This window comes from Cyprinus carpio, chromosome A21 (genome assembly GCF_018340385.1).
Source record: "Cyprinus carpio isolate SPL01 chromosome A21, ASM1834038v1, whole genome shotgun sequence".
Taxonomy (NCBI): domain Eukaryota; kingdom Metazoa; phylum Chordata; class Actinopteri; order Cypriniformes; family Cyprinidae; genus Cyprinus; species Cyprinus carpio.
The window spans coordinates 16,891,684-16,908,313 of NC_056592.1; the positions used below are offsets into that span (position 1 = coordinate 16,891,684).

A 16,630-nucleotide genomic window follows, 5' to 3' on the forward strand; every position below is an offset into this window, starting at 1 on the left:
TAAATGCAGTGCTTTTTAACCTTTTATTCATCAAATATATTAGACAGCCAGACAGAACTGGTTTCCAAACCTCATAATAAAATCAGGAATATTATTAGATTGATTTCCTAAATGATCATGTGACTAGACTGGATTGGTACATGGGACACTGAAGGCTGAGATGTAATGATGACTGAAAATTCAAGCTCGGCTTGGCATCACACAGGAATAAATGAGTGTTTTGTTTAAGGTATATTCAAATAGAAAAACTATGTATTTTAAGTTGATAAATAATAGTTCACAATATTACTGTGTTTTCTGTATTGTTTTTTTATTTGACAGCGGAAATGCCAGTAAAGGCTTGATGAGCAGAAGAGCGGACTTTCTTTTTCAACAAACATTGTTAAAAAATAGTAAGGTTTGTTTCAAACTTGTTTTGACCTATCTGTGGGTGTGTGTGTGGGTGTGTATAATAGATATCTATATCTATATTTATATATATATATATGATATATATATATATATATATATAATATATATAGATATATATATTATATCAAACTGAAAAACAATGTCTCCAGCGTCTGCTCTTCCTTCTTTTCAACAACCTAAACAACATCTCATGGTTTGGATGAAAATAATCACTTTGTTATTGGAACAAGAAACGTTATCTTGGTATGTATCCAAGGCCTGACCGACGAGCGCTAATTTATTTTCACGCAATTAGTTGTTTTGTTTTGGGGTTATGTATTTCCTCAGGACTTTTCTCTTAATTTATCCTCCTTTTCCCATTTTCCCCCCACAGGCTGTATTCAAAGATCGGGGAATTCTGTTTTGTAATTGACCAAGCCTACCTTTCTGTTGGCCCATCGATACGGTTGACATAGAGTCTCGCGTACTATATGCATACGAGAAGAAAAGGACGCCCTAAACCCTCTGGTGTTTTGGTGTGTTGCGCACATTTTATGAATGGAGGGCTAGCACCTGAACTGTTCCATATTTACCACATGGGTGAAGAGATTAAGAGGAGGCAGGGGTTTGGTTTTGATGAGGGATAAGAGAGAGCTGTGTGTTTTTATGACTTGCTGAGATCATGAATCTGCTGGCGAGTTTATTTGTTCTTGTAGAAGACCCTATCACCATCCGGGAGAGGGTGAAGCTGTAGTGTACAGAGTGAAAAAAGATTGCGACCTCAAATTTGATTTTGTAGCAAGGGATGTGATTGTTTGCAAAAAATAATTACAAAATACTGTATTTTATTGAAATACATGTTTTAAAATGATAATATTGTTTATGTGTCATTTTGGATTTTTTGCTCGCTCATGTTGCTTTCCTGTGTTCATACTTCTGTCAGGGATTTGAAAGCCAAGGAAAAATCTTACATGGAAACACCACGATCATGGTTTTTAGACCCCACCAATGTTTTTCTTTGTGGATTGCTAAGCAAACTCCAGTGTTCATTTTGTAATGGGTTACTCGGTATGCAACTGGTCTTTTCAACAATAAATGTTCTTTTTAAAAGCAATGACCACATGGAAGGTCCACATTCTAAACTGTAGCACTTGTGTTTTGCCACAAGAGGGGGTTGTGGTATTTAGTTATTATAACGAGGTAGCATCTGGTTAGAAGGTTAGGTCATCGCTAGGTATTGTAGCCCCGGTAGAGTCATGCTAATATCGGTTTTTGACCAATATAAGATTCGGCCAAATATCTCACAGTTTGATAACATACTGTTCAGCTGTATGTGTAAAGTTAATAATTCAAACTAAGGGCCTGTTAATAATATTACACTGTTTTTTTTTTGTTTTTTTACATCAAATTCAATGACTCACATGACATGCTTGTGCACGGCGTTTCCCAACATTCATTGGGAAAAACCTAGAAAGAAATAGGCAGGGAAGAATCTTGTTTAATAAATATATACTATAAATGAATATAGGGGTTGTAGTTTGATCCACTCTCACAAATTACAATAATAAATATTTTTAGTTGACCACAACCACCTGGAGAAATCATCGGGCACATCATAGACATTAAAATGTGGAAGTGTGGGAACACCTGCGTTAATTGAAGAATCTTTCAAAGAAGATAATAAATATATTATATAATTTTGGCATATTATTAATGTTAACATATACCTTGTAATTTTAGTTATGAGTAAAACTAATCAACCTATTATGTAAATGCACTCAAGGATCGTTTAAAAGGATATACAGTATAGTGTTTCAAACCACTGACAGCACAGCATTTAGCTGTTTTACTGGAAAGACTAATTGAACAAGCTGTGCTTTTCCCCTCAGGTCATATACGTATATCAGACCTATGGCCTGGCTGTGCATATTACCAAAGTCAGACAATCAAAGCGCGTGGGGAACTGTTGGGGTACATGGGTATGTATCTGCCTTTAAATTACACTTAAACAATCTCACCAGCTGGATCAATCAGTGTAACCTGAATGGTTTGTGCCCCATCAGCCCCAGAGTGGGGAAGAATGACGTATCTACATTCAGTCCAGACTGGTGGCCCCTCGGCTGTCTCCTCTTGATATGAATTGAAGCCTTCACCCTTTCAAGCAGCGCAAGAAAAAATAAGCGAGATGAAGTGTAGCGGCTAGTGAAGAGGTTGGGGAAGATATTCCAGCAGGTTCTCAGAGGATTCCAATCGCTCTGTAAAATGGTTAGGTATCCAAACAGTATTCATATATAATCCAATTATTCATTTGCAACTATGCTATTTACTGATGGAAAGAATAGCAATAAGAACACATGACGTCAGTATTTCTGAGCAAATCACCATTTTATTCTGTTTCATCTTTGAAATGAGCAAAATTATAAACTTGCAACACAGTTTTAGTTGGCTGTATTTTTTCTGAAATGCTTGCAGAACCTTTCAACAACCCACAAAATTTTAAGATTCTGTCTTCAATTCCTCACCCTCAGTCAAGGGATCCGGAACGGTTACAAGAAAATTTTCTAACTTGTGTGGAATCAGCATGAGGGTAAGCAAATAATGACAGAATTTTCATTTTTTTGTGGGAAAGGGAAAGATTTGATATATTTTGTAGTTTTGTTGTTCGTTGTTGTAAGAAGCTTAACATCAGATCATGTATTTTTTTTTTGTTCCATTTGTTTTCTGTAAGTATATCACTATGATGTTACTATTGTATTAAAACAACTAAATAGATTTTATATGTTAAGATGAGTTGTTACAGCAAGAGTCCTCTTACTGAACACGGTGTTTTTTTTTTTTTTTTGTGCCCTTAGCTGCTGGGCCAAAGACCCCTAGTGATGAGGCGTTGGCTGTCAGGAGGGACGGCGCCTCAGAGGTGAAAGCCCCCCCTATTTTTTTGTCGTTCCATCAACGTCAAGGCGGCTTGCAGCAAGGCATTCGCGAATCGCCCTTTATTTTCCAGATGTAATTATCGAATGTATAAACAATTTTAGTGGGTATAATCAAAACGCAACTAACCGATTTATTTGGGTCCTTCCTTGTCAAATTAAACAATGTTAGGAACTTTTCCCCAATTCAAATTTTTGATTGGGTCCAAATTTTTTCTGATGAAGCCAAAATATTAAAATGTCGACAGATGTATATTGTACGTAATAATCGAATTATTTTGTAGAGGGTGGATCAAAACGAAATTCAGAGGCCAGGACAGAAATTAGCTAAATTAAGGGGGTAAAAATTATTTCAGAAAGATGGCCGCATCAGTATAAAGTAATCCCAGAGATTGGTAGGGTCTACTAGTAAAATCTGTTGATGTTAGCAATCTTTGTTACAGGGGTATATGCGAGTGGTGACATTGAAAAAATGTGGAAAAGCACTTTCCAGTTTTTTTTTCCTACAAAGTTGCATGCCTGTAACTAAGGGTCTGGTTTAATAGAGGAGGGGGTTTTTTTTCAGGGTTAAACCAGTATTAGCCAATAGGTCAGTAGGGACATTTCAGTAGTTTTTTATGAACGTGCTAAGAAAAAACAATTCCTGGTGTGCATCTTGAGACAAACAAAGTACACTAACGTAGTTTAAAAGATCAGTCAGTGCAAGTTTCGTTCAGTTGAAAACAGCTCAGATTTAACTTTATTGTCTGTGATTAAGTTTTTAAGCCTCGTCTGTGAAATGTGGAAAGTATTAAACGATCCTCCATCCCAAAATTAACATATGTCATTAATCACTTTCCCCCCTGCATCGTTTTTCCACAACCCGTAAAAGCTTTGGTTCATCGTTTCGAACACCAGTTCAAATATTTTGGGTGAAAACCCCGGGAGGCTTGTGACGGTCCCATAGACTGCCAAGTAAATAACGGTGTCAAGGTCCATAAAAGTAATGAAAGTCACCGTCAGAATACTCATATCCTGCCATCAGACACTGCAATCTTTGTTATATGAAGTGACTGGAATACTTTATTGTAAGCCGCAGAAAACCAATAACAGACTTTATTCAACAATTCCTTTGTCAACGAGTCTCCTCTGTCTCTCCTCCATATCACCGTATGTTGCGTATGCTCTTCTGTATTATCTACTTTTCAAATAGTTACGTTGTTTCTTCAGAACATTATTCTTTAAATACATATATAGTATCAGCTGTCAATGCAAAGTGACAACAGTTGGTTTTCAAACCAGTGAAAATGGGGTCAAAATTACAACACAATTTGGACATTGAGTAAAATTGGGCTCCCATATCTCTGGTATTGAACAGTATAAGGCCTTAAAAATGAAGATTACAAAAGAAAAGTTTAAGAACCAGAATGATTGAAATGATACTGAGATATTTTTTAATACTTCTGAGTTACTGACATGCACACTTTGGAAAAAGAATATTTATGGCACTCAAAACATTTATGTTCTATGCAATTGTTTTTGATTAGAAACAAGAAAATATTTCTAGTTTCAATATTTTTCAGACATTCTCCCCTTTAAATACATCAGATATCATCTGTATACAAAGTGATCAACATTGGTTTTTGACCACTGAAAATGGGTAATATTAAACAATCTGGACATGGGAGCCGTTATTGGGCCGCATATCTTTGGGACTGAACCATATAAGGCTTTGAAAATGCGGATTACAAAAGAAAAGTTTATTAAGAACCAGAATCTAAAATCATATTAAGATATCTTTAATACTTCTTGCGTTACAGACACACAACGTATTTATTGCATTCAGATAGAGGTGTGTTCTATGCAATTGGTTTTGATAAGGAAAACAAGATGGCATTTCTCGCCGTTGTTTCAACATTTATTTGTTCTTCAGAAACTTCATCACTTTTTAAGAAAAAGAATCGACTGAATGAAAAGAGACCAGATATGGGTTTTTGAACTCTGAAAATGTGTACAATTTAACAATTACCCCTGGAGCCATCTTCAGATCCCAATCATCTCTGGAACTGAACCATACAGAGCATTAAGAATTAAATGGGGCAAAAGAAAAAGTTTCTTAAGACCCCAAAATCTAAAAATGGCCTTAAGATATCTACTTAATACCTCTTAAGTTACAGCCATTCAAACTTTGGAGAAAAGTTGTTTTTTTTCACCCCTCACCCCCCCCCCCCCCCCCCCCCCCATGACAACTGGGCATATACTATCTCTGAGTAAAAATAACATAATAATGCTGCCATCTTTCTAAAGTCTTCAAATTTTATCGTCTTTATCGTAATCTCAGGTGAAAATTGACATTTTTTTGATTTATAGCGTTGATAGTTTGATTAGGTTGGAGCTAAACTCTGCAGGACATTGGCACTCCAGGACCTACAAAATAGAGGATTCTCAGTAAATATACATCTGTGACATTTTATATTTTGACTTTTATCACTATACCTGTTTATCTTTTTTCAGAAAATCTTGACAAAATGAAAAAAATTTGAACTGGGGACTTCTGGTTGAGCTAACCACGGAATGACCCCATTGTTATTACTGTTTCCTCATTCACTGTTTAAATAAATAATTTTTTCACCCCCAAAAAGAAAAGTCTGCCCTTTTTTTTTTTTTTAATGATCATTCTCATTTTTTCCAAACCCATTCAAACTTCTTTTTTCTTGGAGGCATTGACGTTTTGAATAATGTGACAGTCACGATTTCCTTTCATTTCCTTTCATTTCCTTTCCTTTCCTTAGTAAATAGGTTAAAGGACTTTCAGCTTCAAAAAAGAATGCAAAGCTACTTGAAAGTATCATAAAAGTTTTTTTTTTTTGTATGTGTTTTGTGTTTTTTGATAACACCTTTTGTGTAAAGAAAACAAAAGTCGGATCAGAGTGTGACCTTGCATATGTTTGTTCATGAATCAGACCACTTCTCGTCTCATGAATTTACAAAGTTTGTAGTATGACATGCTTTTATGTCGTCTCAGCCTCAGGCCTCTACTGTAAGGATGTGTTGGACATTGAACAGTTCTCCACAGTGAAAGGGGTGGAGCTAGAGCCCAAAGGATGACTCTTTCTACAGCAAAGTATCCACTGGAAGCATTACCATCCCTGGCAAAATGAGGTCAGGTCACTCCCCAGAATAAACTCAATAAATGTTTACTCTGAACCCTTATTGACGGTTTATGACCAGCGTTCAATAAAAATGAAATTAACATTGACTTTGATAATGTGTACAACAGACTTTAATTAATGCAAATATGGACTATTTTCTCTTGACATGCATTCTAGTGTTTGTCATTATGAAATTGACTGGCTTGTTATAGTTAGTATGGTTTTAGGTTAACCCAAAAATGCTGTGACGTGTTTGTTACCTTTACATAAGATGCTTCTTGCAAATAAAATAAACAGGAGCACCTAGAAATCAGCATGAAAAGTGGACACAATGGCTGAAAGGAGTTAAAGACTATGGTCTAAACTGTGTATAGCTGTTGAGGAGTTGCTTTAAAGTGGATGAATTTAAAGTACTGAAGTAGTACCAGATCTTTTCATCCATATGTAAAGTAGATCTGAATGTGAAATTGCAGTTAATTGTAAGAATTTGATGATTGTAAGCAGACTAAATGATTGGTATTTTATCAGAAGATCGCGTTTATGACAAAGTGATTTTAAATTACAAAAAAAGAAAAGGAAAAGGAAAAGTGTGTGTGTGTGGTGTGTGTGTGTGTGGTGTGTGTGGTGTATGTGTGTATATATATATTAGGGCTGGGCAAGTTAACGTGTTTATTTTCGTGTTAACGCATTAATGATTAACGTCTACAATTATTTTATCGCACGTTAACGCAGTAACGCACACACATGCAGGGATGGGATGTTGATCAGCACTGTCTTAACCAATGAAAGCATCATGCTGCCACGTATCAGACGTTCCGCGCTCCGACGCTACATGCGTACTGCGCCCTAGCCCAACTGAACCGCGATCGGCCCACCTCTTTCCGACCCAGCCAGTGCCGGCTAAACGAACCTTGGCACGGAGCGATTACACTAGTCAAAACAAACCGGGCTTGGGGGTTAGACGCACTCGGGCACGGTTAAGATTGCCTAGGGTGATACACTCTTATCCCGCACACCACGAGTCTCTACTCCAGCCTCCACCCGCATTCGCCCATCAAATGTTGTCCCGCACCACACTCTGCTGCATGGGGTCCTTGATCGTGCAGGTCTTTACTCAGAAGGTGCCTGTTGTAATGTTATGATCGAGGCTCTGGGACTCGCATAACTTTTTATCTATGACAAACTATAAAATATTTTCTATAAAAACGTTAAGGTTAGCACCTTATTTGTTTAAAGTGTTTGCAAAACCAACTGTTATGCACTTTTTTTCATATAGCAGTACTTTAAATGAAAAAAAATGCACAATACTAGTCTTTTAAATTCATTATTTGATTTTGTGCATAACAGTGCGATTAACCGCAAAAGATCATGCGATTAATTGTGATTAAAAAAATTTAATTGTTGCCAAACACCTATATATATATATATATATATATATATATATATATATATATATATATATATATATATATATATATATAATGTATAATTTTTTTATTTTTATATTTATATATTTGAATTTCGTGTGAAAGTTAATTTATTTATTTAGGAGGGTGACCACATTTCAATTAAGAAATTAAATAAATTCAATGCACACAGACTGAAGTAGTTTAAGTCTTTAATTCTTTTAACTTTGGTGATTTTGGCTCACATTTAACAAAAATCCACCAATTCACTATCTCAACAAATTAGAATACAGAAACATTTTTAGTGAATAGTTGACCTTCTGGAAGTATGTTCATTTACTGTACATGTACTCAATACTTGGTAGGGGCTCCTTTTGCTTTATATTACTGCCTCAATTCAGCATGGCATGAAGGTGATCAGTTTGTGGCACTGCTGAGGTGGTATCGAAGCCCAGGTTCTTTGACAGTGGCCTTCAGCTCATCTGCATTTTTTGGTCTCTTGTTTCTCATTTTCTCTTGACAATATCTCATAGATTCTCTCTGGGGTTCAGGTCTGGTGAGTTTGCTGGCCAGTCAAGCACACCAACACCATGGTCATTTAACCCAACTTTTGGTGCTCTTGGCAGTGTTGGCAGGTGCCAAATCCTGCTGGGAAAATGAATCAGCATCTTCAAAAAGCTGGTCAGCAGGAGGAAGCATGAAGTGCTCCAAAATTTCTTGGTAAATGGGTGCAGTGACTTTGGTTTTCAAAAAACACAATGGACCAACACCAGCAGATGACATTGCAGCCCAAATCATCACAGACTGGAAATTTAACACTGGACTTCAAGCAACTTGGGCTATGAGCTTCTCAACCCTTCCTCCAGACTCTAGGACATTGGTTTCCAAATGAAATACAAAACTAGCTCTCATCTGAAAAAAGGAGTTTGGACAACTGGGCAACAGCCCAGTTCTTCTTCTCCTTAGCCCAGGTAAGGTTGTCTGTGGTTCAGGAATGGCATAACAAGAGGAATACGACAACTGTAGCCAAATTCCTTGACACGTCTGTGTGTGGTGGCTCTTGATGCCTTGACCCCAGCCTCAGTCCATTCCTTGTGAAGTTCACTCAAATTCTTGTATCGATTTTGCTTGACAATCCTCATAAGGCTGCGTTTCTCTCGGGTTGGTTGTGCATCTTTTTCTTCCACACTTTCTCCTTCCACTCAACTTTCTGTTAACATGCTTGGATACAGCACTCCTTGTGAAGGGTGTCAATTATTGTCTTCTGGACAACTGTCAGATCAGGAGTCTTCTCCATGATTGTGTAGCCTATTGAAACCAAACTGAGAGACCATTTTGAAGGCTCAGGAAACCTTTGCAGGTGTTTTGAGTTGATTAACTGATTGGCATGTCACCATATTCTAATTTGTGGAGATTTGGTGAGTTTTTGTTAAATGTGAGCCAAAATAATCACAATTAAGAGAACCAAAGACTTAAACTACTTCAGTCTGTGTGCACTGAATTTATTTAATACACAAGTTTCACAATTTGAGTTGATTTACTGAAATTAACTTTTCCATGACATTCTAATTTGAGATGCAGCTGTATATATGTGTGTGTGTGTGTGTGTGTGTGTGTGTGTGTGTTCAGTGTGTTGGTTTGCATTACACTGGCTCCACTGGCTCCTTCACCAGTGGTGGTATGTAAGATATTTTATGTTCACAATCAGGCAAGTGGCCGCGTGATAAGCAGGAAAATTATGCAATGTAGTCTTTTAATCCAGTCATAAAACAGAATTCACAGTTTAACGCGGAATGTCATAGGAATTTGTCAAATTTTGAATGAATTAATCAAAAATGTATGTCATTTCACTTAAATCAGTTAACGATATGGACTAGTATCTGTAAATATTAAGCCGCAAAATTTGATTTAAATATGAATCCTGCATGTTCTGCCTGTCTCTGTTAATGAATGGCGCAGATGCCCGGTTTCATTTTTCCACACACCCCACACACACACACACTGAAGCGCGTGTGACGCTTGTGGTGATTTCAGTGTCTGCCGTGCCATCTCTCTAAAGGCTGATTTATACTCAACGTGTCCGCAAGGTCGCTTGGGTGCGTGCAGAAAATATGACGTCATCACAGTGTTGCACAATGCACGAGTTCAGGGCGATTCAAGCAGAACATGCACGTCTGTGCCGGCATTTGTGTGAAACAGAAGCAGTTTAATGTGAAGTTCAGACTCAATCAGGTGCTTTTGGATAGAAAACAATGCATAGTTTTTTATTTTTTTTTGTTTTTCATAGTTTGTCCAAGGCTTTTTATTGGAAGTAAGTTTTATTTTTATTGTATAAAAATAGAATTAGAATTAATTAAGATACTAATTACTACACTATTTGCTTAAAGTTGTCTTGTGTTTGATGCAAAATAAAGCCAATAGTTTAAGATTGTTTTAAGTGTGTACATAAATAAATTATTAATTCATCAACTCATTTATCACAAGACGTGTACCTGCAAATGACTTCTTCTCACCGGTGATTCCCAATGGTTTTAGAGGACAATTACTCCTCGTCGCCCCCTGTCCTTTCAAAGAATAGTACAATGGCGAATGCAACAATTATAAAATCCTCGTCCGTTTGGGAAGGTGCGCATGTAGTCAGCAGGGGCTTGCAAAGCGGAGCCAGCGCGAAAGTATAAATCCCCCTTAAATGAGGAACTAAACCAGGGCTCCAGACTAACATTTTAGAGCAGTGGCACCAGCGCCACTAAGTTCTACAGATGGTGGCGCCAGGATCAAATTTGGTAGCGCTGGGGGTATTCAAAATAAAGATCATTTAATCATAAAATTACTATTGCTTTGCATAAATAAGTGCAGTTACTAATAATATTTCATGTTCATTTCTTGTTTATATTTCTTCTGTTTGTTGTTGTTTATACAGATTTGACAGTAAAGCACTAAACTTGAGTTAAGATGCATACAAAAAACAGTAACAGGTGCAAAATCTATTTTTTATATACAGAAAATGTATATATTCCAATCTTATTAAATGTACCATTATTCTTCTAGCATACGGAACTGACCAACTTCAGTGATTGTGTAATTTAGTAGCAAATTGAAGAAAAGTTAGACTTTTCTTACTTCATACACAAAAAGTGTAAAATTCTGCCAAAATTTGATTTCTGATTTCTGATGATTTGATATTTTATAATAGTGATTTTATTATTTCAAAAAATAGAGGAAAAAGTAGAAATGAATGACTTGTAAGCCAATAAGTGCTCCTCTGCTGCTGTCTACTGGTTAAAATTTTAGTGTTTGTTTACCACAAAGTATATTTTGAATGTTATTTTAAAAATAACATTCAAACTGGATCATTTTAGAGATGCTGGAAATAGTTGTGTGAAATGCTTGAAAGTCATTGAAAAGTGCTTGAATTTGCTGATAAACGGGCCCGCGCTGCTGAGAAGTAGCGCAGTTTAGTTTTGCTTTCGTTTCGTCTGCCGTTTGATGTTTCTCAAATGCAACAGAAATGGCAGAGCTTATGAGTTGTGCAACGGGGTGGTCGCACCAGTACGACCGCTCACAAAAATTGAGGGAGTTTAGGTCACAGAAAATGGTCACAGTCTGGAGCCCTGACCTCAACAAATGACCAACACATCTCCAGAACTGCTCTAAGAGTAACTTCATGAGCATTTTACCGTTTGATTTGAGTAAAACTAGCATCATATTTCATACACAGAACTGTAAAGGTATTCACGGCAACCCATCAAAAGAAAAGTCTGGTTTGATTTGAAGACATTGTGCCTATAACCATTTTTCAGTAGAATGTACATAGCCTACTACTACTACTACTACTACAGCTACTACTCAAATAAAACAAACATTATATTTTAAGGAATAATCACACAACATTTCTTCCATGTTTTAATTTTAATAGTAAATCCCCTTTGCCGAAAAATAAAGTTTGCTTAATTTTCAGTAATTAAAAGATTAAAATGAAATTAATGTTTTATGCCTTCATTAAATAACCAGAAAAAGGTAAATACACAAAACAGAATTTCTGAGGGGGAAAAAAAATCATAAGGCTACTTTAAGAAAAATCATAAAATAAAAGTTGTTTTATGCATTCAAATAATTGGACACGCTAAAACAAAGAATTTGGTAACAATAATAAAAAAAATAATAATAATAATATGGTGAGAAAAAAATTAAATATTTCATAGGGCCCTAAACATGTATTTTATAATGATAAAAAATAAACCATTTTATAATGCCCTAAACATTTCATGATTTTAATTAATAAGACATGCTTTTTAATTAATACAATTTAATTTAACTATTAAAAAGAAGTCAAGAGAAAATTTAAACGGAATCCAGAAAAAAAACAGAATTTGGGAAAAAAAATTAATGGATTTCATAGGGCCCTAAGTATCCCTCAGCCTCAGCGTGGGCCCCCCAGTTTGGGAACCACTGTTATTTTGAATGGATACATTAATCGTGTTAATTATATTTTTTTTATTAAAGTGGAAATCAGTTTACTAAATAATGTAAACTTGACTGAATGCTTGGGATATTTGTGTGTGTTTATTATTTATACTTATTTGTTATATTATACTTATTATTTATATTTTTTGTGCAATTGCTTGCCTGTCATTTGAGTTTGTGGCAAAACATTTTGCAATGTTTACATGTTGTTTATTACTACATAAAATTTATTAAAATAGATGTTTAATTTCATGAAGTACAAGTTGATTTCAAAATGCACCATTTGAGTCTCATGTCTCGTCTCGTCTCGTAGGACAAGTGTCTCGTCACACCCCTAATATACACTCACAGGCCACTTTATAGGTACACCTATTCAATTGCTTGTTAACACAAATTGCTAATCAGCCAATCACATGGCAGCAACTCAGTGAATTTAGGCATCTAGATGTGGTGAAGAAGACTTGCTGAAGTTCAAACCGAGCATCAGAATGGGGAAGAAAGGGGATTTAAGTGACTTTGAACGTGGAATGGTTGTTGGTGCCAGATGGGCTGGTCTGAGTGTTTCAAAAACTACTGATCTACTGGGATTTTCATGCACAACCATCTCTAGGGTTTACAGAGAATGGTCAGAAAAAGAGAAAATATCCAGTGAGCGGCAGTTGTGTGGATGAAAACGCCTTGTTGATGTCAGAGGAGAATGGGCAGACTGGTTAGAGATGATAGAAAGGCAACAGTAACTCAAATAACCACTTGTTAAAACCAAGGTATGCAGAATACCATCTCTGATCACACAACACATTGAACCCTGAAGCAGATGGGCTACAGCAGCAGAAGACCACACAGGGTGCCACTCCTGTCAGCTAAGAACAGGAAACAGAGGCTACAATTCACACAGGCTCACCAAAACTGGACAATAGAAGATTAGAAAAACGTTGCCTGGTCTGATGAGTCTTGATTTCTGCTGTGACATTCAGATGGTAGAGTCAGAGTTTGGCGTAAAGAAAATGAAAGCATGGATCCATCCTGCCTTGTCTCAACGGTTCAGGCTGGTGGTGTTATGGTGTGGGGGATATTTTCTTGGCACACTTTTGGCCCCTTTAGTACCAATTGAGCATCGTTTAAACGCCACAGCCTTCCTGAGTATTGTTGCTGACCATGTGCATCCCTTTATGACTACAGTGTAACCATCTTCTGATGGCTACTTACAGCAGGATAATGCACCATGTCACAAAGCTCAAATCATCTCAGACTTGCTTCTTGAACATGACAGTGAGTTCACTTTACTCAAATGGCCTCCACAGTCACCAGATCTCAGCTTTGGGATGTGTTGGAACAGGAGATTTGCATCATGGATATACAGCCAACAAATCTGCAGCAACTGCATGATGCTATTCCTATTATGTCAATATGGACCAAAATCTCTGAGGAATGTTTCCAACACCTTGTTGAATCTATGCCACAAAGAATTAAGGCAATTCTGAAGGCAAAAGGGGCTCCAACCCGGAACTAGCAAGGTGTACCTAATAAAGTGGCCAGTGAGTTTATATACATTAAACAAAATTAAAAACACAGCACTTTTGTTTTTGCCGCCATTTTTCATGAGCTGAACTCAAAGATCTAAGACTTTTTCTATGTACACAAAAGGCCTATTTCTCTCAAATATTGTTCACAAATCTGTCTAAATCTGTGTTAGTGAGCGCTTCTCCTTTGCCGAGATAATCCATCCACCTCACAGGTGTGGCATATCAAGATGCTGATTAGACAGCATGATTATTGCACAGGTGTGCCTTGGGCTGGCCACAATAAAAGGCCACTCCTAAAATGTGCAGTTTTATCACACAGCACACTGCCATAGATGCCGCAAGTTTTGAGGGAGCGTGCAATTGGCAGTTGACTGCAGGAATGTCCACAAGAGCTGTTGCCCTTTAATTGAATGTTAATTTGTTTACCATAAGCCATCTCCAAAGATGTTTCAGAGAATTTGGCAGTACATTCAACTGGCCTCACAACAGAATTTATAAAAATGCTAATTTAAGAGGGTTTTCAAACCAGTAGTTACTGAGATTGACCTTGTCACAACTTGCCCCTGTAACAAGACCCATTTTGTTCCTATATTAGTTTGACTTTAATTCTGAGTGTGTTATTTTATTGATCCATTCAGATGATAGAGACTGAGTGCTTTAAAGAACTTAACATCTTGAATTTGGATGGCACTGTGCCCCCTGACCTGGACTGGAGAGGTCAACCCTCGCCCCCACCCAAACAGGGCTTACTGCAGAGACTCTTTGGCCGGCAGGTGAGATTTCCTCACATTCTTCTATTTATTTATATACAATGTTTTTTTACTCCATGGCATTATTGTTTGTTCCATTAGTAAATGAGGTTGTCAGCATCTGGTTAAACAGCTCAGCCAAAGTGTAGCTGTACCTTTTTGTGTCCTGTTCAGGGCTTGCAAAAATTGCTAGCCCAATGTCCCAGGGCTATTGTGTTTTCCAGTCGGGCTACCAAAATGTATCAACCCTGCCCGACGGGCTATCTTGAATAGTGATGTAAAATTCCTAACTTGATTGCCGTGGTTCACTAGCTTGTAGGGGTGAAACGGATCGTAGTTGATCATTGATTCGGAGCTTGCACACACTCATTTAAAGCACGCACAGAGAGTGACATTTCAGACATTCCGCGTGTCCTTGCTTCTGAATGATTATTTTGAAATTCTCAAAATAATTGTCTCTGCAAGTATTCTCGTAAACACAGTCGGTTATGTCATAAGTGAACGTGTACAGTGGAGAAAGAAATCTCCTGTGCATGATTATATTGGATCCATGCATTCGGTCTTAAAGGGGCAGCAACATTTAAATACCTGGTGTTCCATTAGTGCCACCTGCTGTCAGAGAGTGACATTTGCATCTCATTCTCAAAGCTAAAATCAGACCATTCTTTTGTTTCAAATTTTTTAAATTATACAATCCAAATTACATGTATTTAGCATCTTTTTTGGATAGTAATTCAATTGGTTGACTCTGATTTTAAATAGAGCACAGACAAAGCCTTTGTTTATATGAAGAGATTTCTTTTAGTTGTATAAATTTTTATTTGATTTGGGATTTGTTTTAAAATTTCAAGTTAGTTTTATTATTTGACATTTCAATTTCACAAAGAAATAAGCAGCATTTTTTTTGTCTGAGAAATAATAAAAGGACACCTTTTCGTTGATAATTTATCTTAAATCTCATTTTGTAAAAAAAATATATATAAATTGTAAGAAAATTGTATTGTGTAATCTGTATCGTGAATTTTATTGCATTGAAAGTTTATTAAATCGTAACATCCCGATATGCTACTAGTTTTTAGTGATCTTGCAGATTTGCCCAGTAGTAAAGTTCAGCCGATGTCTTTTTTTTTATTTGGGCTAGTTAAATTCATTTTGGGCTACCAAAACGTAAAGAATGCCTGCCCGAAGGGCTGCCAGGGATTTTGATATTTCGCGAGCCCTGCTGTTTGATACTGAAATCATATATGGCTTTTCAGGCGATTCTTGTAATGAAATAAAATATCAGTGTGCAGGTTTTCTTCCCCCTCTACTTGTATAATTAGTCAGGTACATGAAATGATTCGTGTAATGTACTCTGATTACTAATGTATAACTTTTTAGAGCCTTTTGCCTTGATTCTCAGTTTTACTTGGACCTGTAGGCACTCTTTTTAATCGGAATGTAAATACAAATTTGTATTACTGACAAAAAAGTATGCCTGTCATTGTGAAATGGTAGAAACATCATGAAATGATTTGTCAAATGCTTTTTTTTTTTTTTTTTTTTTTTCTGTGTTAAAATATTTCCTATTGAAACAGCGAAGTTTGGGCTGGACATTGAATGCTTTGTGTTTTTAAAAAATAAATAAATAAAAAATAGAAGAATTAACTTTTAAATTGCTACTGTTAATGCTAGAATATGTTTTCTAGGAAGAGAAAGTGCACTTTCAAAAGTGTTCTTTCAAAATCTGCTAAAAGTTTGAGTCAACTTTTATTAGCACACTAGCATGACCTGTAGCTAAGAGACAACCTACATTTTGATTTGATGAGGTTTTTAATGCTGATGCGAAAATGTCTGTGTTTGACTGTGCCTCTGTCTATACTGCCCCTGCAGGACTGCTGTGGAAATTGCAGCGACAGTGAGGAGGAGCCCACACGGCTGTGAAGGCGTGGCCTGGCTGTGGCTCCTCCCCTACACCACTGAGGATCTCATTTGTTTACAGTTTTTGCACATTTGTATTTTTAAGATAGCTCTATATAAACATTGGAATGTATATTTTCA

The 16,630-nt window shown here is 36.6% G+C and overlaps 1 long non-coding RNA gene across 1 annotated transcript; it reads left to right on the plus strand.

The window, feature by feature from the left end:
* Nucleotides 1-14,272: 14,272 nt before the first annotated feature.
* On the plus strand, nt 14,273-16,630 carry LOC122134696. Its single transcript, XR_006153040.1, has 2 exons — nt 14,273-14,614; nt 16,463-16,630. It is a non-coding gene; the product is annotated as an uncharacterized LOC122134696 (long non-coding RNA).